This window comes from Mesoplodon bidens, assembly GCF_964165515.1.
Source record: "Mesoplodon bidens genome assembly, chromosome: 8".
NCBI classification, from domain to species: domain Eukaryota; kingdom Metazoa; phylum Chordata; class Mammalia; order Artiodactyla; family Ziphiidae; genus Mesoplodon; species Mesoplodon bidens.
In genome coordinates, this window is record NC_138165.1 from 83,808,151 (window position 1) to 83,833,282 (window position 25,132).

The following is a 25,132-nucleotide window of genomic DNA, read 5'->3' on the forward strand; positions in this document are numbered from 1 at the left end:
TTTAGCAAGGTTTGTTCTGTAGGTTTCTCTGGCGCCATCTCCCGGCTGATAAGAGTCTAGCGCTCTCTCCGATGATTGAGAATCGATCTGCCCTTCCTGGTACAGAGGAGGAGGCCAGAAAGTTTTTCTTGTGTCTGGTTGTGGTTTCTTCTTTATATCTTTAGTTGTAGAAGATATTTTCTGGTAGGTTCTGGCCTTTTTCATTGATGGTTGTTCTGTAAATAGTCGTAATTTTGGTGTGCCCATGAAAGGAGTTGAGCTCAGGGTCTTTCTACTCCACTGTCTTGGCCCATCTCTTAAGTGCAAATCTTTTAAATTGGACTTAACCTGTTTATATCCCATGTCAATTTTTCCTTTTGGGGAGACATATCTCTAAGAGCTCTTTGTAAATGAAGAAAATTAGCCCTTTGCTACATATGCTATATGTATTTTCCCGAATTGCCCTCCCCCTTTAATTGAGGTATAGTTTAATCAGGGTACAATACTATATAAGTATCAGGTGTACAACATAGTGTTTCACAATTTTTAAAAGTTATATTTCATTTATAGTTACAAAATATTGGCTATATTCCCTGTGTTGTACTATTCCCTGTGTTGTATATATCCTTGCAGCTTTTTTTTTTTTTTTCAAATGGGTCAGTTATTTAATTCAGTTCTTTGTAAGAAGTTTAGAACACTACTTTGTGAGGATAAATTCCATTTGTGAGAGCAAATACAGAGCGAAGGTAGCCCTGGAGCTGAGGAACAGCTTTGATTCTTAGCAGAATTTGTGAGTCCGCAGCTTTCTGATCTACCTTGCTCTGCTCTGTAATCTCGTAGTTCTCTCTCTCTGTGTCGAAGATCTCACCTTCCTGGTGCCTGAGCTTACGCAGCTTCTTTTTAAAAACAAAAATTTTTTTAAACATTTTTATTGGAGTATAATTGTTTTACAATGGTGTGTTAGTTTCTGTTGTATCAAAAAGTGAATCAGCTATGTGTATGCATATATCACCATATCCCCTCCTTCTTGTGTCTCCCTCCCACCCTCCCTATCCCACCCCTCTAGGCGGTCACAAAGCACCGAGCTGATCTCCCTGTGCTATGTTGCTGCTTCCCATTAGCTACCTATTTTACCTTTGGTAGTGTATATAAGTCCATGCCACTCTCTCACTTCGTCCCAGCTTACCCTTCCCCCTTCCTGTGTCCTCAAGTCCATTCTCTATGTCTGCATCTTTATTCCTGTCCTGTCTCTAGTTTCTTCAGAATCTTTTTTTTTTTTTTAGGCTCCATATATATGTGTTAGCATATGGTATTTGTTTTTCTCTTTCTGACTTACTTCACTCTGCATGACAGACTCTAGGTCCATCCACCTCACTACAAATAACTCAGTTTCATTTCTTTTTATGACCGAGTAATATTCCATTGTATATATGTGCCCCATCTTCTTTATCCATTCATCTGTCGATGGACACTTAGGTTACTTCCATGTCCTGGCTATTGTAAATAGAGCTACGCAGCTTCTTTTTGAAGTAAGCATCAGTGAGATGTTCTGGGATTTTCACACCACTGATATCAATTTTGGTGGAGGTGGCAATGACAAATTTCTGGTGTGTTCTACGCCGAGGAACTCAATTGAGGGACAGAGACCCAGTCACAAGTAGCAAGCCACTGCTCAGCTGCTTCAGAAAAATGACCCTCTTGCCTCTGTGGTGCCCAGGGAGGATGATCAGAACGGTCCCAGGAGGGATGCTTTCTCACATGCTTACTGAAGGACTTTTTGCCGACTCAACAGTTTTCGAGGGCACATCTTCAGTAGGGTAATACCTAGGCATTTTGCAAAATTTAACCACTCGGGTACCACCATTCTTGACACCACCAACCGGTTTTGTGACAGTAGCAAGAACCTCCACCTTCTTTTTCTTTTTCTTTTCAACCTTGGCTTTGTCTTCTGAATACTTCCTCTTGTACAAGGCCTTTCTGGAATACATAGCCGATCGGGAATGTCTGCCAATTCCTCTGACCAGGACAGGGTTTCGGCTTCAGCGGGGCTTCCCCTTCTTAACCTTCTTCACCTTTTTAACCTTGCCACCAGCATCAGCCTTCTTGGCTTCAGGTTTTTTTCTCCTTAGTATCTGGCTTCTCAGCTTTTTCGCCCGCCATCTTGCGAGATGGGAAAGAGCTCCTTGTAGCTCATTTGTTTTATACATAGTAGTTGTACCTCTTAATCCCCTACCTCTTTCTTGCCCCTCCCCCCTTCCCACTCCCCACTGAGTTGCCCTTTGTTTGTTGAATTGTTTGTGGCCTTGGAGAAATGTTTAATTTCTTCTTCTTTTTTAAAATGTAGTCAAATGTGTTATAGCTATTCAGTAGGTAATTATACCTGGAGAAGCAAGAAGAAGGTGGGAGCCTCAGCCTCTATTTCCTTGAATAACAGATTAGGAGCCAGGAGAGGGACCTTAGGGTTTGAGATGTGGGAGTTGGGTTGGGGGAAAGACCAGCCAAAGGGAGGTGAGTTAGGAAACTTGTAGGATAACCACGTGGCTGGGTCACATGGGAAATATGACTAAGGGCTCTGGAATCAGCCTTTGTGGGTTCAAATCCCAGGACTAGTATTACAGAATGACTTTGGCTGGGGGCAGGTGATGAGCCTCCTGTGCCTTAGTTTCTTCATGTAGAAACTATTAATATTTTATCTGAGGCTTAAATGAGATAAGGCCTGGCACAGTGCTTGGCAGACAGTCAGTGCTTCCTAGAAAAGAAATAGAGAACTTGGGTTAGCTTGTAGGAGGAATGGAAATGAATAGACATATGGAGAAACTCGTAGATTGTAGGTGAGTGAGCTTGAGAGGAATGAATTATCGATCCTCTTTCTGTGGTTAAAATCATGACCATATTACGAAAACAACAATCGAAGGCTGTGGCTTGGAGGTTCAACTTAGATACTCTAGAACCAGAGAGCTTGTTCCAATTCCAGCCCTACCCCGTACTGGCTTTGTGACATTGGGCAAATCACATAATGTCTCTCTGCCTTGGTTTCTTCAACTAAAAGTGTGGAATAATAATTATACCTGTCTTAGAGATGAAGATATGAAAAGTGAGCTAAAATATGTAAAGCACCTAGAAAACTATCTGACACAGCATATGTACCTAAAAAATAGTTATTATATTACTATTAATCATTTTTTCCCTGTATCAGGGGCATTTTTTTTTTTTTTTTTTTTTTGGCGGGACGCGGGCCTCTCACTGTTGTGGCCTCTCCCGTTGCAGAGCACAGGCTCCGGACGTGCAGGCTCAGCGGCCATGGCTCACGGGCCCAGCCGCTCCACAGCATGTGGGATCTTCCCGGACCGGGGCACGAACCCGTGTCCCCTGCGTCGGCAGGCGGACTCTCAACCACTGCGCCACCAGGGAAGCCCATCAGGTGCATTTTTACTATCACCTCATTTGAGTTTTCTGAGATAATTGTTCCTTTCAATACACATCCACCTATTGCCAAGATACTGTTCCTGATATTACTAGGTACTAAATTATGGGGTTGACTTAAGTCTGCCCTTCCATCCTCTGGATCTTTCATATTCTCTGCTAAACTAATAATATTCTATGTTATTAATAGGTATTGATAACTTCATGTTATCTCTCTCAGATGACATTTGCATTTTAACAAGAATTTTCAAGGCCTTGACTCAAAGCGGTGAGTAATGTGGTTATTTTAGGGATCCTGGCAGAGAGAAACAGTCCTTGGGCTGGGAGAGCTTTCCTAAATTCTAAATTTATATCAAGCCAGCAGCTGCCTACCCTGCTCACTCAGAATATGGAGTGGGGTTGTATTGGTGATCAGGGAGGGATTTAAATCAATTAACCAATACTTTTGTCACTAGTTATATGCCAACAACTGTCTTAGGTAATGTGGGGAAGAATATAAAGATGAATAATCCTTGTTTCAAGGAATTTATAATCTAATTGAAGACATCAAGATGTAGAAAAATAAAAAAGATACTTATTCTCATTGCCAAGGTTAGAACAGACCTGAGAATGTTGCCTACTGACCAATATACTGGTGTGAAGTCTTGAGGGCCAGGTCAAACCAGGAGGAAGCTTATCTAGATAGGAGCTACTCATAAGATCGTTTTACTGCAGAGCCATAGCAAGAGTAACTGCTTAGAAATGGAACCTACTCTGAAGTCAGACCACTAAAGGGGGAGATATGGCATTGAGTTATGCACCGGAGGGAGAGTCTGGATGAAGCATTAACAGAGAGTGAGAGCCTGGAACAGGATGGGAGTGCAGGGCAAGTGAAGGTGGAGGATCCGTGTAACTTAGTGGGGACATCTTCCATATGAGTTCTGGCATGACTTGTGAGGTGAGGATGGCATTTTAAAGGAACAAAACTGGGATGAACAAATGATATCTTTCCTCATTTGTCAAATAAGGAAGATTGAAACACGTGAGTACTAAGGAATTGCCCAGCTCTAGTAGTCTATAAGTCAATCATTCTAGGACCAAACAAAAAGCAACAATAGGTAGTATTCAAATCAGCCATATAGACCCATGTTTCCAAATCACAGCCCATCAGAGTTCTTTTGTTCATTTGCTGTGAAATCTTTTAATTTTCTTACACTGTCTCTTGAATATGTTAAGAAAATGTAGATTCTTAGTTCTCCAAAACTGAAGTGGTCTTCTTTATAAGACAGGAGAAAGAAGAAAAACAAACTTAGCCCAATTCAATGACTTAAACCTAAAGTTAAGCAGACTGAGACGAAATGATAGCGTCCGTTCTCCGTTTTTTCCATTGAGCACCAGATCAGCTTTGATGTTCAGCATATTTTTCAATTATCTTTCTCTATTTTTAATAGATTAACAGCAAACCAGTTGCTTATTATACAATTCTCTAACAAGGCCAAAAAAAAGTATTACTGAAAAGAAAAAGAAAAGAACTAATGAATATTAAAAAAAAAACAATTTTAACTAGTCTTTTTGGTCTTTGGTCTTTTAGTTTTTACCCCTATTTTTCCCCCTTGCTTCACTCCAAGATGGTGTCTTGGTGTATTTGCTTATCTAACCTTATGGTATTGAGTGGAGGGTGTCCTTGTGTTCATAAACCTGTGTCTTCTGGCTCCTTAGTAATATCGGTCGTCCACCTGGTTGGTGCCAGATCTGAATGCATTGCAGGGCGAAGCCGTTGCTTAGTGTAATTTGTGTTCTGGCCTCTCTGGTTTGATCAGGGCCAATGGTTTCCCTGGCTGACCGGGTTCACCCCAGTCCTGACTAGTACTAGGGAAATCCCTTGAAGTCTGGTTATAACTCCCATTTGGCCCTGGTGCAACAACATTCTTCCCTTCCACTATACATTCCACTTCTACCCTGACTAGTACTTTTTCTTCCAAACCCCCTTACCAGCTTTTAGCGATAACTGAATCCCATCTAGATCACGCCTCCCAAACCATGCTCACTACCTGATTTACTTTCAGGAGTTTGGGTCTCTGGTGGGTGGTAGGGGGAACTGATAAGGTGATTGCATTCCAGATGTTCAGCAGGAAGCAGAGCAAAAATCTTCTGTCTGGGAAGGTCCCCAGCTCATCTGGGTGTTTCTAAATCCCCCTTAGCTTCTTCACCCATTCAATCAATACATATTAAGAACCTACTGTATGTTAGGCCCTCTGTTAGGTAATGGTGATATCATGGTGAACAAGATACGATCCCTGTCCTCTTGGTGCTTCTAGAGTAATGGCAGGGGGGTAGTGCACATGATAAAGAACTCAGCAAACATGTACATAAATGCAATATTTTAAGCGCTATGAAAGAAACAAATAGGATTCTGTGTTCCAAATAATAAGGGAGACACTAAAAAACCCATTTTAGAAGGAGTTTGGTGAAGATTTCTCTGATAAGACACTTAATCTGTTAAGGATGAGAGACAGCCAACCATGTGAAGATGGGAAGAGGATGCAGGGCAAGGCACAGCAAATGCAAAAGCCCTAGATGGTAAAGAGCCTCCAGATGGGTTGGGAAGTAATCCGCAGATATAAGATTTTCCTTCCATTCTTACAGAAAAGTGACATAATTTTCGGGGTATGATTAAGACTACAAACTAGAAACTTGCTGAGTTTTAAACAAGGCTCAGACTAAGGTAAGCAAGTGAGGCACTCACCTCAGGTACAAAATTTAAGGAAGCACCAAAAAACTAAATGGTCAAGGTAAGCATATTTTAAAACATCAATATTAATGTAAAAAGTCAATGATGAACAAAATATCAAATTTTAAATTAAATACAGAATCAGTATTACTGAATTTTCCTTTTGTTATAGGCTCCAATATGGCTTAGCACAGCTCTGGTATTACTATCATCTCCCAACAGAGATCATTTTACTTTTTCCTTTCCAGTTTGGATGCCTTTTATTTATTTTTCATGCCTAATTGTTCTGGCTAGAACTTCCAGTACTATGCTGAATAGAAGCAGTGAAAGTAGGTAACCTCTAACCTCTTAAAATTTAGAATTCGTAAAAGGAGATGATTGGAATGTCCATAAAGTTTGGAAGGACTGATCTTTATGAGTGCGTCATCAGTTTTGACTTGAGTTGGTTAATGGTGTTCCATTGTTATACACATATTCATTAACTTTATAAATATTTATTAACATATATGAAAAATTACCGCTAGGTTTTCCCTTTGTTAGATTCTTTTCTTGTATCATCATCTTGATTATTCTTCTCAAGTTCTTTTTCCACTGGAAATTAAGAATGAATAAGGTAAAAGAGCTGCCATAAAAAATGTTTGAGAAGTGCCAGTATAGCCCATAAATCAATGGCTGAATTGTTTTGGAAAGGCTTTATAGTAATTTAGCATAGAAAGATAGATTTAAGCTGCTATCTGATTCACTTGCCACTTCGGAGAGGGATGACCTGGTCAGGGCTGTGGCCAGTAGGACTGAGACATGGAGTAGGGACTCCCAACCCAATTCTGTGATGAATCTGAAGTTAGGAATGTAAATAAAGCTGAAAACTGTTGTGCAGGAATTCTGAGATTCAAGGGGTCATAAGGCAAGCTCTGGGGGTAGCCATGGCTGAAGGGAACTAGAAGCAGCTAGGACAGCCATGTTTGAAACAAGAGTCATGACTTCTGTGATCTCACACCCCCTGGGTATCAGTTGGAAGCTTTGATTAGACAGAGTGCTATAAGTATATTAAGGGTAGAACCAGACAGTATTACCCACTTAGTTATTCTCCTTCAAATCCATCTCAGCTATCACCTTACCTTGCTCCATCTTCGTGCCTTTGCTCAATTGTACTTAGAAAGTCAAGTTATTGCAATCAGGCTATCTGCAGAAAGGGCGGGTAGACCTCCTGGTACATTCTTCACCGACTTCACCACCAGAAATCAGTTTGCTGCTAACTCCTCATTTTCTGGATTGTTGAACTACCTCCCCTGGGTAATCAGAAATCCTGAGGTATTCCCATAGAGGAAGACTTTGGATATCCATTCGTCAACTTCCAGGAGAAGCAAGATTCAAGACATATCACTCTCTTGATCTCGCCTGTCCATATGATAGCTATAATTAGCCTAGAAAGTCAGGGACTTTGCTGTTTTCTCCTGGAAACACAGCTGCAGTTGCTGCACCCTTGATTCTGAATGTTGTGCTGAGGCTGAGGCCACCTGTCCCTATGTCTGTATATTTTTCCTCAAAGAGCTGAGTGATTGCCTTGAACAGCTGTGGGTATTTGCGTTTTATTTTTATAAGCCCTAAGCAACTGAGTGAAAAGCAAAGCCAATTATGTCATTGAGTCCTTTAATATGTATGAACAGAATAGCAGAAAACTGAGTTAGCCATGGCAAATACAAGGTTTACATAGAAGAAGAAACACTGAATTTTACTGGGAAATCAGTGAACAAAGAGGCAAAATGTTTGCTTTTTTGGGGAAAGACTATTTTTACTTTGTTTATGTTCATTTAGATAAACTATCTTTACACAAAATCTCTTTAAATCCTACAAACACTGAATTTATCAATACAAGATGGCAGAGGAAGTATGGTTGAGGACATGCTGCACATAAGTCTAGCAAAGAGAATTAGGTATTCATATGCAGTAACCCCTACAGATTTGTTTCTTCTTGGGACTATTTAAAATAACATTCCCTTTTTCTTTGAATTTTATGGAGTTTAAATGTTACTGCAAAGTTCAATATCCCATCTGAAAACCTATTTGTAACATCATCACAGTAAGTCAAGAATTTGGAGAGATGGAGCCCGATTTCTGGCATTCATTTCAAATGCCAGCAGGCTTTTGGCCGCTGACTATCATTGGAGAGTCTTCAGGTTAGTGTAAGGGAGAAGGCAGTTTTACCTAATATTGTGTAGCATCTTATTTGGAATTACAAGTCTCTTGGATCTTTGGTGGCTACATTTTTAGCAGCGGTGATGGTGTGAGTGGTGGTGTTCTGGGAAGTTAAATAAGTGGACTTTCTGGGGACTTCCCTCATGGTGCAGAGGTTAAGAATCTGCCTGCCAATGCAGGGGACACAGGTTCAAGCCCTGGTCCGGGAAGATTCCACATGCCGCAGAGCAACTGAGCCCACGTTCCACAACTACTGAAGCCCATGCGCCTAGAGCCCGTGCTTGGCAACAAGAGAAGCCACCACAAGGAGAAGCCCGGGCACCGCAATGAAGAGTAGACCCCGCTCGTCGCAACTAGAGGAAGCCTGCATGCAGCAACGAAGACCCAATGCAGCCAAAAATAAATAAATAAATAATAAATAAATAAATAAGTGGACTTTCTTATCTTGATATGAAAACTCATAGAAGCCTTTTACCTAAAATAATTGTTACAAAATTTGAGACATTTTGATCTTTTTCTCCTTATTTTCCTTCTTATTTTAAGGTGAATCCAGTTCATCTCAGTTATAGTTTTTTCTTCTTTATTATGAAAATTCTACTTATTGTTGCTAAAATGATAGAAAATACAGAAAAACTAAAAATAAGAAAAATTTTATTCCACGGGGCAAGTGTTTTAAGCACCTTTCTTAGACCTGGCCCAATTTTGTGTGTGTGTGTGTGTGTGTTTTCATAGCTGAGACCATATTGTGTATGTACACTTTTGTATTCTTTAAAATATTGTGTCATAAGCTTTCTCCAGTATTATTAAAAATTTTATAAGCAATTTTACCACCTCCTCTTTTGTTTCTCCTTCCCTACTCTTCCATTCTCTTTCTTAAAAAGTATTTGTTTTCTTACTATTTTTTCTTTCTCCCTTCTTTCTTCATCAAAATGCCATTAAGGAAATGTTTGCTTTTGGACAAGATAGACTAAGGATTGGATTCTCTTTGGAGCCTATGAGGTGTTGGCAGTGTGAGTCCAGGGAGGCCACAACAGTTGGAATTCATGGGGCAAAGTATCAAAGAGATGACTCTTTAGAGCAATAACGCTCTAAAGATCTGAAGAGCATATCCCTTTTGAGTTCTTAAAAAAAATTTTTTTTAATTAATTAATTAATTAATTTTTGGCTGCGTTGGGTCTTCATTGCTGCATGCGGGCTTTCTCTAGTTGCAGTGTGTGGGCTTTTCATTGCGGTGGCTTCTCTTGTTGTGGAGCACGGGCTCTAGGCGTGTGGGCTTCAGTAGTTGTGGCACTCAGGCTCAGTAGTTGTGGCTCACGGGCTCTAGAGTGCAGGCTCAGTAGTTGCAGTGCACAGGCTTAATTGCTCCGCGGCATGTGGGATCTTCCCGGACCAGGGCTTGAACGCTTGTCCCCTGCATTGGAAGGCAGATTCCTAACCACTGCGCCACCAGGGAAGCCCCCCCACCCCCCGCCCCCTTGAATTTTCACCTGAGTACTGAGAAACATATTTGTGTGAGGAAGCTACTCAAGTTTGGGGAAAGAACTGCCTAAAAGGACTAGAAGGAAAAATCACTGGGATTCACATAGGGCTTAGAAGTGTTTGTATTCCCACCAGCCAGGATGGATAGACCTTGTATGTTATGGAAGTCAGAGAGTGTACTCAGAAGGATAATGCTGTGCAGCAGTGGGACAAAATTAGCCCTAGATTAAAAGCTGTTCTGGTCTCACATAAAGAAGTATAAAGACAAAACTTAAAAAAGTAAAACTGTTTCTAAATATCTTTACTCCAAGAACAAAGCCCAAGAATATTTGTAGAAATATGGAAAAAAGCATCCAGCACCCAACAGGGTAAAATTAACAGTGTTTGTGATCCAATAAAAAAATTACCAGATATACAAAGAAGTAGGAAAACGTGGACCACATGGAAAAAATCAATCAACAAAAATAGACTCAGAAGCAGCATAGGTTATAGAATTAGTAGACAAGGACATAAAAATGGATATTGTAATTGTATTTCATATATTCAAGAAAGTAGATTAAAATTAAATACATTAAGTAGAGTCATGAAATATTTTTAAAAACTCAAAGCAAACTTCCAAAGATTAAAAATATGTCTGAAATAAAAAAATATATTGGATGGAATTAATAAATTAGTTACTGCAGAAGGAAAGATTAGTGATTTCAAAAACATAACAATAAAAACTATATAAAATGAAATGCAGAAAGAAAAAAGACTGAAGAAAGTGAACCCAGCTTCAGTGAACCTGGGACAAGTTCAAACAGCCTACTACACATATAATGGGAGATCCTAAAGGAGGTAAGTGAGAACAGAAAAAAAATTCAAATTCAAATAATGGCTAAAAGGTTTCCAAATTTGATGAAAACTCTAAATCCACAGATATGAGAAGAACTCCAAGAATAAGATACATGAAGAAAACTATACTAAGTCACATCATAATCAAATTGCTTGATATCAGTGACAAAGAGAAAAATCATAAAAGCAAGCAGAGGAAAAAGACACATGGAAAGAAGAAAGATAAGAATAACCACAGACTTCTCAATGGAAACAATGCAATTAAAAGAGACTTAACTAAATAAAGAGATACTATGTTCATGAATTAAAATACTAGATATTATTAAGATGCCAATTCTCCCTAAATTACAGTCTAGTATGAGTCCCAAAAGTTTTGTTTTGTTTTTGTTTTGGTTGCAATTGACAATCTCATTTTCCAATTTATATGGAAATACAAAGGGCCTGGAATAACCAAATAACTTTGAAAAAGAAAAAAGAAAGTTTGGGAGCTTATAATGCTTCATTTCAAAACTTATTATAAAGGTACTATAGTCAAGGCAGTGTGGTATCAGCGGTATCAGCATAGCATTGGAAAAATAGTAAAAATCTACAAAGAAAAGTGCCTCCATGGGAGTTTTGGGTACCAGGTAGGAGACTGTGAAACCCTGGTTCAGGTCAAGACCAAGGAGAACTGTTTTGGCAAGACAAGCTCACAACCACGTGGCTGACTTGCTGTGGTCCCATGTACAGAAACAGAAAGCAATAGTAATTAAAACAGTATGATACTGACATGAAAATAGACATGTATAACAATAGAACAGAATAGAGAGCCCAGAAATAAACCCAAACATTTACGGTCAACTAATATTTGACAAGGGAGCCAAGAATACTCAATGGGGAAAGGATAAGCTCTTCAATAAACAATGCTGGGAAAACTAGATATTCATATGCAGAAGAATGAAATTTGATTCCTATCTTACACCACTCACAAAACTTAACTTGAAATTGGTTAAAGACTTAAGTGTAAGACCTGAAACTGTAAAACTCCTGGAAGAAAATATAGGGGAAAACTCCTTCATATCGGTCTTGGTAACAACTTTTTGGATATGACACCAAAAACACAAGCAACAAAAGCAAAAATAAACAAGTAGGTCTACATCAAACTAAAAAACTTCTGCACAGCAAAAGTGTCAACAAAATGAAATTATTACTTACAAAACAGGAGAAAGTATTTGCAAACCATGTATCTGATAAGATGTTCATATCCAAAATATATAAGCAGCTCATACAACTCAATAGGAAAAAAACAAATAATCTGATTTAAAAATGGGTAGACATTTTCCTAAAGAAGGTATACAAAAGGCCAACAGGTACATGAAAAGATGCTTGACATTACTAACTTCCAGGGAAATATAAATTAATAACATAATCAGATATCACCTCATACCTGTTAGGATAGCTATTATCCAAAAAATAAAAGATAACAAGTAAGTATTGATGAGGTTGTGGAGAAATTAGAACTCTTGTACATTGCTGGTGAGAACACAAATTAATACAGTATGGAGTTTCCTAAAAAATTAAAATTAGAATTACTATATGATCCAGCAGTCTCCCTTCTGGGTATAGATATGAAGGAAATGAAATCAGTATCTTGAAGAGATATCTGCACCCCCATGTTCATTGCAGAATTATTCACAATAGCCAAGACATAGAAACAACATTAAGTATTCATCTACATGTGAATGGATAAAGAAAATGTGGAATATGTACACACAATGGAATATTATTCAGCCATAAAAAAGGAAATCCTGCCATTCACAACAATATGGATGGAACTTGGGGACATTATCCTAAGTGAAGTAAGTCAGAGAAAGACAAATACTGTATGATCTCACCTATATGTGGAATCTAAAAAAGGCAAACTCATAGAAACAGAGAGTAATGTGGTGGTTGCTTGGGGGCAGGGGGTGGAGGAAATGGAGATATTGGTCAAAGGGTAAAAACTTCCAGTTATAAGATAAATAAGTGGGAATCTAATGTACAGCATGGTAGCTATATTTAACAATACTGTGTTATATACTTGAAAGTTGCTAAGTAGATCTTAAATGTTCTCAACACACACGCATACACACACACACACGTAACTGTAATTATGGGAGGTGTTGGAGGTGTTAACTAACCTTATTGTAGTAATCACTTCACAATATGTACACGCATCAAATCATCACTTTGTACCCCCCAAGCTTTTACAATGTTATGTATCAATTATATGAGATACATCAATTATATCTCAGTAAAGTTGGATAAATAAATAAATAGGAAGGCTAGAGAAGTCTTCCTTTGAGTAGAAAGCCAATTACTAAATGTAGAAGAATTGACGATATTGGAAAATCTCCATTTGAAAAATTAGAGTAATAATTAACATTAATGGGTGTCAAAACTAGTACGGGAAAGTGAGGTAAAGAATCAGATTTTACATAGTTATCTCTCCACAAAATATTTATCTATTGCAAAAGGGGAAAAACACAGCTTTACACTCTTCAGGATCTGGCAAATACTGTCTTAATCGTGTGACATTAACACCTCAACTGTTAGCAGGGCTTTTGTAGAGGTGAGATGGGCCACTTACCCAAAGTTAGTTCAGATGTCGAGACTGGTGATCTCACACACATACACATACACACACACACACATACCTCAAGAGGATAGAAAGAGGTTTATTACTCACACTTTGAGGCTTTTTGAAAGGAGTAGGGTAGGCTCCCAAGCATGTCTGAAAATGGCTTGCGAGAGCAAGAAGGGTGACTGGCTTTGGCTTTTATTGGGTTAAGGGGTGGGGCTACCAGTGAGGGTTCCCAGGCACAGGCAAGGGCTTGTATAGTTGGAACTTCTTATCTGAATCAAAGGAGGGAGCATCTGCGCTTTCTTGCCAGCTTGCCCAGGTGGGGCAGCAGAAGGGAGAGGAATAAGACTTAAAAGCTATCAGCTTTTCTTTTGTCTTTTTAATTAATTTTTATTGGAGTATAGTTGATTTACAATGTTGTGTTAGTTTCTGCTGCACCGCAAAGTGCATCAGTTATACATTTTAATATATCCACCCTTTTTAATATTTATTTATTTATATATTTTTGGCCATGCCACGTGGCTTGCGGGATTTTAGTTCCCCGGCCAGGGATTGAACCTGTACCCCTTGCAGTGGAAGTGCAGAGTCCTAACCACTAGACTGCCAGGGAAGTCCCTCCACTCTTTTTTTAGATTCTTTCCCCACGTAGGCTCTCTTCAGCCACTTGAGGGGAGCTCCCTGTGCTATACATTAGGTCCTTATTCGTTATCTATTTTATATGTAGTAGTGTGTATATGTCAATCCCAATCTCCCAATTTGTCCCCTCCCCCTTGGTAGCCATAAGTTTGTTTTCTACATTTGTGATTCTATTTCTGTTTTGTAAATAATTTCGTCTGTACCATTTTTTAGATTCCATATATAAGTGATATTATATGATATTTATTTTTCTCTATCTGACTTACCTCACTCAGTATGACAATCTCTAGGTCCCTCCATGTCGCTGCAAATGGCATTATTTCATTCTTTTTTATGACTAATATTCCATTGTATATATGTACCACATCTTCTTTATCCATTCATCCATCGATGGACATTTAGTTTGCTTCCATGTCCTGGCTGTTGTAAATAATGCTGCAATGAACATTGGGGTGCATGTATCTCTTCGAAATGTGGTTTTCTCCAAATATATGCCCAGGAGTGGGATTGCTGGATCATATGGCAACTCTATTTTTAGTTTTTTAAGGAGCCTCTATACTGTTCTCCATAGTGGCTCTACCAATTTACTTTCCCACCAACAGTGTAGGAGGGGTTATCAGCTTGCTTTCAGAAATAAGTTGTCCAATGTCTATTTTACTGTATGTAGATGTATCATTTTAGCATTTTAAACATCTTTGTTAATATGATAGACAAAAATGTTACCTTGTTTAATTTTTATTTCTTTGATCTCTTTAGAGGGTGAAGTATTTGCAAATTTTGTTGCTCATTAGTGTTTCCTCTTTTGGAAATAATATTTATATCTTTTTATTGATTGAGGTAATAGTCTTTCTCTGAGAGTCTCATATAAGTGCTTTATCATAGTAGTTGCCCCGTTTGTGGTTTACCTTTTAATTTTGGTTATCTTACTCTTTAGGAGAAAGAACTTTTTTTTTTTAAATGAGAAAATATGCTGCTGCAGCAAGAAGAATTGCCAAATTCAAGACTTGTTCTATATGTGGAAGGAGTTCGTAAGACAGAGCAGACAGGAAGTACTGCAAGCTTTGGCTAAGGGGCTCTGCGTTTTGTGTTCTTGAGGTATTTGGGCGTGAGCAATGTGTATCAAACTTAACATGTTTTATTTTTTCTTAATCATAGAAATAAATGCCTTGTTTTGAGGACTGCATTAGTGTAAATCACACAGGCATTACTTCTGTCCTTGGTCATAGAATATTTGGAAAATCTGATACTAAGTTTATTGTAATGCAGCCCTAAAAACAAAAACTTGCTCAAAAAAATGAGTTCACATAAGTAGTGCCGTGTGGGTTGGCAAAAAGAGAAAGGAAGGAATAGCAGATTGTACTATCTATTATTGAGAAAAATTCTGGCTAACCCTAGTCATAAACACTGCAGTATTCAATGTTTCAGGATAAGAACTCGTCACAAGATGATGTTATTTCAGAAAACACTATAAAAAACACATCAAAGGAAGATAAATGGATTGCACACAGAGCCGAGAAATCCATGATACCGCAAAAGCCTATTCCGCCCGTCCAGGTTGGCAGAAGGCTTCAGCCACTTGGGGGAGCTCAAATCTCACTTCCCTCAGTTATTACTCCACCCGCAAAGAGGTTGATAGCGGACATTGGATTGGTCAAGTCCAAGTACACAGTTTAGGGCACCGTGCTAGGGCCTGGAACTTTCTCTATGGTGAAGTAGAGGGTAAATGTGGTTCCTGGTGGTAAATTTCTTTTTGGGTTCTCATACTCTAGGGTTTTCTTTGGTTGGCTTTTTAGGAAAACTGGTTTCCCCATACAGTTGGGGTGATTAAAGAGGGCTCTTCCTCTTTAATCAGAGACAGATGTGTTCTGTTGCCCCCTGGAAGGTCTTGGGGAACAATGGATGATTTCTAAGAACTAAGAAAAACTTTTCTTTCTTTCCTTTCTTTAATTGCAATTTGACTGGAATTGTCTTTTCTCTCCATCAGAGCCAAACAATGGGGATAACTGCAGGCCAGGTAACATCTCTGGGCAATGAGACAGAACTGATTGTCCTGTGTTGGGAATTCGTTTCAAGGGCAAAGGAGGGCTCATCTCAGAAAAGAAAGAGCTTCTCTCTAGAGAATTTTGGGCTGGTAGTGCCAGCATTTGTGGACAGGAGACTGTATTCACAATCCAAGGGTTTTGTTTTCCTTTTTATCTCCTTTTTCTCAATCTGGACTGAGATAAATCCTAATAATGGCATGGATTTTGGATCACTAGAAGTGTCTGATAAACCAGAGCTATGAAATTCATCACTAAACAGATAAAGAGGGGTGAAAGTCCTCTCTCCTTCTTGTTACCTCTCTCCCTCCCTTCATTCATTCCTTCAAGCTAGAAAGTACGTGGGAGAAGACTTCCTCCCTCCCTCCCTCCCTCCCTTCCTTCTTTCCTTTCTCCCTTCCCTTTGTTCATTCATTCTTCTTTTCCTTTTTGATGTGGTTCCATCTAAGATGTATCAATAATTCCTTTTCCTCTTTAAAACTGATTTTTAGCTATATAAATGGTTCCTGAATACATTCTCCTTTCAAAAACCTAGAAAGCTAAAGCTGCTGTGAAGGCCTCTTGGAGCACTACCCCACTACCCCAATGCCATATCCCAAGCGTTGTTATTAAAGGAGGCCTATAGCCAGATTGCCTTGGCTTAAGTTTAACTCTATCAGTTAACTGGCTGTGCAACTTTAGGCAAGTTGCTCAACCTGTCTGTGCCTAAGTTTCCTTACCTGGAGAATGGAAATGTTATTAATTTCCATTCTCCAGATAACCTACCTCACAGGATGGTTTTAAGGATAAAATGTAATAATTTATGTAAAACACTTAAACACCATATCATATTTAATAAGCTCTTAAAAATGTTTGTTATTATTACCCTGCTTTCCACTTGCAATGTGTACTTTTCCCCAATTCCTGGAGGTAACCACTATTATGAGTTTTCAGAGTATTGTTTTAGTATCATGTGTGTGTGTGTTTAACAAATGGTGTCATATTATACATATTATTTGGTAGTTTGCCTTTTTAAATTAGCAATTATATTTTGTGATTTATCCATGTTGATTTAAATAGATCTAGTATACTCCTTTTAACCGCTATATAATATACTATTGTGAATCTAATTTATTTAGCTATTTCCTGTTTGATGGACAGTTAAAATGTTACTAATTTTTATCTATTATAGACAGTGCTGCACTGCACCTTCATATAAATGTCTGTGCCATATTGTGATAGAAATCTATGTGTGGAACTTATGAGTTGTAGGGAATGTACAAACTGGTTGAACCAATTTATATTTCCACTAGTAATATCTGAAAGTACTCGATTCCTCAAAACCTTGCAAAAGCTCAATAAGAAAATCAACCATTTTTGGCAATCTAATGGAGAGAAATATTGTCATTATTGTTTTAATTTGTATTTCCATGGTTATTAGTGAGATTGAGCATCTTTTCATATGTTTATTGGCCATTTGTATTCTCTCTTCTGTGAATCGTCTGTTCATAACCTCTGTTTGCATTTCTATTATATCTTTAGGCTTTTTCTTATTAATCTGTAAGATAATCTTTTAAGTATGTGGCAAATACTTTCTCCTAATCAGGTTTCCTTATCTTTTAGCTTTGTTCATGGAGTCTTTGATCATATGGGCCTAAATTTGTTTGCAGTAATATGTAATTGCACAATTATTCTTGCGATTGCCATTTTCATGCATTTAGGCTATAGGAGGAAATTGAAGCTCCATAAGAGAAAACAAATTGTGTAGAAAGAACACATAGAGTGAGAAAGGGTGAAAGGTGAGAATCAAGGATTGCTCTAAACAGCACCTTCATGTACAAGTGGTAAGTCTGGAGCATGGAATGGAACAGGACTAGCTTTAAAAATACATTTTGGGGACTTCCCTGGTGGCGCAGTGGTTGAGAATCCGCCTGCCAATGCAGGGGACACGGGTTCGAGCTCTGGTCTGGGAAGATCCCACATGCCATGGAGCAACTAAGCCTGTGTGCCACAACTACTGAGCCTGCACTCTAGAGCCTATGAGCCATAACTACTGAGCCCTCATACCACAACTACTGAAGCCTGTGCACCTAGAGCCTGTGCTCTGCCACAAGAGAAGCCACTGCAATGAGAAGCCTGCACACCTCAACGAAGAGTATCCCCCACTCACCACAACTAGAGAAAGCCCATGCGCAGCATCAAAGACCCAATGCTGCCAAAAAAACAAACAAAAAAATTTTGTCTTGCAGTCCAATGGAAAGAGAACATAATGGAAATGATGTCTTCAGACATCATGTAATCCTACATGTTGTAGAGGAGGAATGAGACTAACTTTGGCACAGGTAGAAGTTTGGGGGAAGAAACCTCCCAAAAATCTGACTCTAACTGAAAGAAATAGGGATTCCTTAGGAGGAAATGGAAATGGAGCACAGGAGTAAGGAATTAGGTTGTGCTGCTGCAGAAAAAGAGGTAGAGAAAGCAGTATTTTTGTTGGCCTGAAAGAAAGCTAGAAAACCCATGGGACAAGACATATTGCTTTTTCCTACACCACTAAAGCCTTGAGAAATGTTACCAGTGGTAACTCCAGCTCAGAAATGCATTGATGGAAGGATTCTCCAGCTGGTACAAATGTGGTAGCAGAAGGAAACATTAACCTAGGAAGTAGGATTGTTAGGACTAAAAAGCTTTAGACTCCAGAGTCTAAAACAGCAACATCTTCGTCATAGATGACATCATAGGACCTGAAACAAACAAACATATGGTATCTGGTGGGAGACAGAGAAACAGACATGAGCAGGAAATTGGCACTATGGGAAAAATACACTGGGTGCTTGGAGATGTCTCTTGTAAATGGGCAAGAACTGTTATAAGAGAGAAGAACCTGTACTCTTAAATGAGGTTCAAACTCATTCCAGCATTTGGGCACCAGGAATAAGGGAATAAATATGAAAGCAACTTAAGGAATTTTCAATATGCAGAAGGAACACCAATAAGAAGAGAATCCTAGAAAGCACTGGGGATTGGTGGGACCCTCAGTGCAAATTTCTGAGTCATGCAATAAAAAGGACAGTTTACAGGAGTGATGGATTTTTCAATAAAATTTGGAATTTAGTATCACAATTAATCTCTTGATTGCATTTCTTCTGGATTTAAGGTCATGGGGGGGTGATGGAATGGACTCTGAAAAATTGCATGGATTATCCTGTCAATGCCTTTTTCTCTTTTCCCTTTTCCTCTTTAGAATGTATCTGTGTTAGTCTTACAGTAAATATGCATTTGAGCATTATTCATTCCTCAGCTGACATGCCTGCTGCCTTTGATTAGATTATTTCCATGCCTTTGGAAGCAGGGCCTTCCTTATAGAAACTGTGATATTCTTCAACGTCTGACTCCTGACCTACAGATTTATCTATAGCCACACCCTACTGTTTCTTTCCAGATTTCCCCATCAAGTGGTGCTGTGAGTGTTTCCTTAAAAGTTTCCCCTCTGCTCCAAACCTAAAAGACACAGCAATGGGGAAAAAAATCCAAACAATAACTAAGCGTTTTCATGGGCCAGAAATGGAAACACTCGGCGGTAAGCGGGGACTGCAGCATAGGCCTGCTGGGCTATAGTTCCAGAAATAGACAGAGTTAGGAGGGTGACTCCTGCAGTGGAATGAAAACCAAAGTGGTCCACATGTGGTAGGGCACCAGGGCCAGCATCACCGTGTAAAAGCCAAGGCTAGGTAGGCCTACCATGACCATGAAAGGAGGTGGAAACAGCTCTGATCACTGCTTGAAGCTGTGGCTTTCTAAAGCTGAGCTCCTGCGGGGGGCAGGAGGAAGTAGAGCAAGCCCAGCAGCAGGACTTGTTTAGCTCAGTAACTAGATCTAAAATAGCCCCATCATTCTGCACTTGGAGCTGTCCCTCCAGTGTAAGACCTGGCTCTGGACTTGGGTGGTGGGTCTCCCTGCGGGCTGAGTGGAGGCAACCACATAATTTATACATAGAGAGGCGTGGTCACAGAGAGAACATAAGACAAAACAACAACAAACCCAGTCCCACCTAGGATTAGCCTACCAACCTAAATATAAATTCACCATTATGAAAACTACCACTAAAAAAGTGAATCAGCAAAATAATCAGATGGATTGACTCCTAGTGAAATGCAAACATATTGAATGATTTAAAAATATTAGGTTCCAGATCTTCAAAGAGATAAAGAACAAGAAATGACAAAACAGGAATAGGCAGATCTGAGTAAAGAACTGATAGAGTACAAATAAAAAACAATTAGAAATTGTGAGAATGAAAATAAATTTAATGAAATAAAAAGTTTAATAGGGCAAACAGTATACTAGACACAGTAAAAGAACATTCTAGTGAACTGGAATTAAATAATATTATAAATATTACATTTCCCCTCTTCCTCTGACAGTCTTGTACATGAAGGTGCTCTTTATTTTTTTTTAATTAAAAAATTTTTTAAAAATAAATTTATTTATTTATTTTTGGCTGCGTTGTGTCTTCGTTGCTGCACGTGGGCTTTCTCTAGTTGCAGCAATAGGTGGCTACTCTTTGTTGCAGTGCGCGGGCTTCTCATTGCGGTGGCTTCTCTTGTTGCAGAGTACTGACTCTAGGCGCGTGGGCTTCAGTAGTTGTGGCACACAGGCTCAGTAGTTGTAGCTCTCGGGCTCTAGAGCACAGGCTCAGTAGTTGTGGCACACAGGCTTAGTTGCTCTGCAGCATGTAGTACCTTCCTGGACCAGGGCTCGAACCTGTGTGCCCTGCATTGGCAGGCGGATTCTTAACCACTGTATCACCAGGGAAGTCCGAAGGTGCTCTTTAGAGCAATCTTTGATTCTCACTTTTCTCCTTTCTCACCCTATGTGTTCTTCCTACACAACCTGTTTTCTCCTATGGCTTCAATTTCCTCCTATAGCCTAAAGGCATGAAAATGGTTAGTCGCAAGAATAATTGTGCAATTATGTATAACTGCAAGCGTGGCCGATGGTACTTGGATCACTGTAGCCTTTATTATTGGATAGTTTGCTAGAATAATAAAGCTATTTTTCAGCCAATATAAAATATCTCACTTTCCACAAATTGGCTTCCAAAGTTTCTCCTAACTTCTCTGACACAGGCACTATGATGAATAAGCTGCAGAGGCTCCAAGTATTCAGATGACATATAAGTTATAGAATTATTCTGACAGCTTACTTTCTCTTTACCAGTGTGTTCCCTTCATAAAATTGACTTTGAATTTTAAAAATTGCCTGTAAGACTCTATTCTTAACTGACACGAAGGTCTTAATATGCATCTACTTGAATGAATTGCAGTTTTGGGGACTTCTAGGCTATAACCAATAGTCTGATGACTAGGATGAGGAAGGTGTGGGAGATGCTTCTGGTTTCCTTCCCAATCTTCCTACTCCCTCCTTCTTTGCTAACAGAGCCCTAATTTTATTCAGGGTGGCAATGTGCTCAGTCTTAAGCAAGAAGAATTCCCAAGTAGAGCCCACAGTCCAAGAAGCCAGTTTTGACAATCCTGTTCTCTGCTTTGCCAGCCTCCCTCACCCTTCCTTGGGGATGACCATATGACCCAATTCTAATAAATAAGATGTAAAAGGAAGTCTACTAAGAAGAGGAGCCATGTGGTTAGTGCTGCTCCTACCTCTTTCCTCCTTGAAATTAATGTTTGAAAAATGTGACAGCTATCTTGAGAATGAGGGCCAGCCCAAGAGAATCATAGAAATACCAGCCCTGTCACACTGAGCTGGGCGAGTGCCAGCAGTACCTACCATTGGACATTTTGTCATATAAGGAAAATTAGCTTTTATCAACGTACTTTAAGTATCAACGTACTTTAAGCCATATACATTTCTAATTGATACAGTGTGGAAATAAAATAAAACAGTTGGCTCCTTTAATCTATATTTTGAAAGACTAAAGTGACTAGGTCAATTCTAGGCTAAAGTAAAAGAAATACATGTTAACTGACCTGCACTAGATAAGAACATAGGCTTAAAGAAAAGAGAATAGGAAATATTTCCTTCACAACTCTTGTTAGAAGAATTTTTCAATGAATATGCCAATCAGTTTAAATATCTGGACCCCTATGATATCTAGATTGAGTTAAGTGAGTTTCTTAGCTGTTCAGACCACTGTATTTTACAGAAATGGGAGTAGCATATATAAGGACTAGAGAATTGAATGTGAACTGAGGGGGAATGTGTTGGCCATCTTTCTAGCCACTTATTACTGTCATCTATTGCCTTGCTTATTATTTGTATTTTGAAATAATTTCAAGTTTACAGAAGTGTTGCAAGATTAGTACAAGGAACTTCCATATACCCTTTAATCAGTTTCACTAATTGTTAACATTTTCCCACATTTGCTTTACCATTATCTCTGTTTATTTTTTATTTATTTATTTTTTGGATGCAAAATTATTTTATTTTATTTTTTTTAATGGAAAGGCATTTTATTTTAAATATAGCAGTGTGTACATGTCAATCCCAAATTCCAAGTCTATCCCTCCCCTCCACCCTTCCCCACTGGTAACCATAAATTCATTCTCTAAGTCTGTGAGCATCCTCTCTGTTTAGAAAGGTAGATATAGATGTAAATATTTTTTTCTGAGCTATTTGAGAATAAACTGTAGACCAGATGTTCCTTTACCCCTAAATTGTTCAGTGTATATTTCTAAAATAGATGGAAATTCTCTTACATAACCATAGTACAATTATCAAAATCAGGAAATAACACTGATAGAATATTATTATCTAATAATAATATGGACCTTATTCTAATTTTGGCAATTATTCCAAATGAGATAGATAGATAGATAGATAGATAGATAGATAGATAGATAGATAGATCTGTCTTTTGGTCCAGGATCAATTCAGGATTGCATATTGTTTTTAGTTCTCATGAACCTGCTAATTTTATAATTAAAAACATGCATGTGTCTATTTTCTTAGATGATTGTATATAGCAATCATAAAATAAGAAATGCCATACTGAGTCATACCCACTCTCAGTCAAGCTCATTATGTTGGTGGGAATGGATGGAGATGTGACAGCTAATTCTATCACTAATTCAAGGCCAAATTCCTGTAGCTGTCTAAATCTCTTTTTATTATATTCAGCTGTATTATGTCTTTTAACAATTTATCTTCTTGACAAAACCTCTCCAAGAGCCCTCTGACCTTCTTCAATGTGAACCAGGTGCCCCTCTCGATCTGGGGACCATTGTCATCAGGCATCTCTCTTTATTGTCATTCTGAGGATTCTCATACCCTTTCTCCTTTGTTGCATTCCCATTTCCTCTATTCCATGTCTTTCTCTTGCTTTTTTCTCTCTGTTTTCTGGCACTGTCAGTTTTTGAGATTTTTGACAGTTTTAATGTGTAAATTCAATCATGTTTGTCATCTCCACTGCTGACTTTAGATTCAGCTTTCCTTGTAATTTTCAAAGACTCGAGATACAACACATGCTACAACATGGATGAACCTTGAGGACATTATTCTAATGAAATAAGCCAGTCACAAAAGAACAAATATCCTGTGATTCCACTTATATAAAATACCTAGAGTAGTCAAATTCATTGATATTTTATGGAAAGTAAAATGGTGGTTGCCATGAGCTGGGGAGAGGGAAGAATGGTAAATTATTATTTAATAGATATAGAGTTTCAGTTTCACAAGAAGAAAAGAGTTCTGTGGATTGATGGCAGTGAAGTTAGCATAACAACATGAATTTAAAAAAAATTTTTTTTGGTCATGCTGTCATGCAGGATCTTAGTTCCCTGACTATGTGGGATCGAACCTGTGCCCCCTGCAGTAGAAGCACGGAGCCCTAACCACTGGACTGCCAGACTATTCCCCAACAATGTGAATGTTTTTAATGCCACTGAAGTGTACACTTAAAAATGTTTAAGATAGAGCAAGATGGGGGATAGGAAGACTTCTATCATTCTCTCCCTCATGGACACACCAATTCAACAACACTACCTGGACCAATTCCGTTTGTGAGAGATCCAGAAATCAATTCAGAGGATTCTACTACCAAGGCAAGAGCAAAACCAGCCGTACTGAAGCTGGTAGGAGAATTTGAGGCTCCATTTTGCCATAATCTCTCCCTTTGGTACAATGCTACATGACTGGGAGTAAACCCCCAGCTCCCAGCTTCTCCCTGGAGAAGGAAAGAAAGGATTAGACTGAACGTCCAACATTCTGACCATGTACTGGTTTCTTCCTTGCCTGAATCTGAGTGCTGGTATGGAAAGACCCTATGTTGGGGCTATTAAAAGCAAAGGCAGCTCTTTGGATTAATATGCAAGCACTCACCATAGCCCTTCCTCCTGGCTCAGTACTGAGTTAGAGGATGAAAAAAATCTGACATCTCAGCTTCTCCCTGGGGTGGGAAAGTGGTGGGCCATACATCCAAGATTCCAACTTTTTTGTAGTGCTGTCTGAGAGACTGATATCTGTCTCACCCACCTCAGAGCACTGGTGGGACTGGCATAATCTAGACTCCTAAGGTCGTTGAGAACAAAGGCAAAGGCTTGGATTAGTACACAGTCACTCACCAGAGCTCCTCAAAGCAGAGTGAGCAGAAGAAAAGTCCCAAATACCAGCTTCTCCCTGGGCAGGGAAAGGATTAACAAAATGGCAATATCAAGTCCTAATCTATTGATAGTTACTTTAAATGTAAATGGATTAAATTCTCCAATCAAAAGACAGAGAGTGACTGAATAGGTAAAAAGACAAGATCTAACTATATGTTGTGTACAAGAGACACTTTAGATTTAAAGATACACATGGACTGAAAGTGAAGAGTAGACAAAGATATTCCATGCAAATGGTAACCAAAAGAGAGCAGGAGTGGTCAGACTTACATCAGAAAAAATATACTTTGTCAAAACTGTCACAAGAGACTAAGAAGGACATTACATGATGCAAGGGTCAATTCATGAAGAAGATGCAACAATATAAATACGTATATATCCAACATTACAGCACCTAAATATATAAAGCAAACATTGACAGAACTGAAGGGAGAAATAGACAGCAATACAATAACAGTAAGAAATTTTAATACAACACTTTCAGTAATAGATAGAACATACAGACAGAAACCAATAAGGAAACACTGGACTTGGACTATACTTTAGACCAAATGGCCCTAACAGACATATATAGAAATTTAACCCAACAGCCACAGGATATACCTTCTTCTCAAGCACACACAGAACATTCTCCAGGACC

General features: G+C 38.8%; 1 pseudogene across 1 annotated transcript; it reads right to left on the reverse strand.

Annotated features, from left to right (window-relative positions):
- Positions 1–485: 485 nt before the first annotated feature.
- On the reverse strand, positions 486–2,139 carry LOC308621937 (large ribosomal subunit protein eL6-like; annotated as a pseudogene). The gene is made up of 2 exons: positions 1,497–2,139; positions 486–875 (listed from the first exon to the last, which is right to left on the reverse strand). The product of its transcript is annotated as a large ribosomal subunit protein eL6-like (transcript).
- Positions 2,140–25,132: the final 22,993 nt, after the last annotated feature.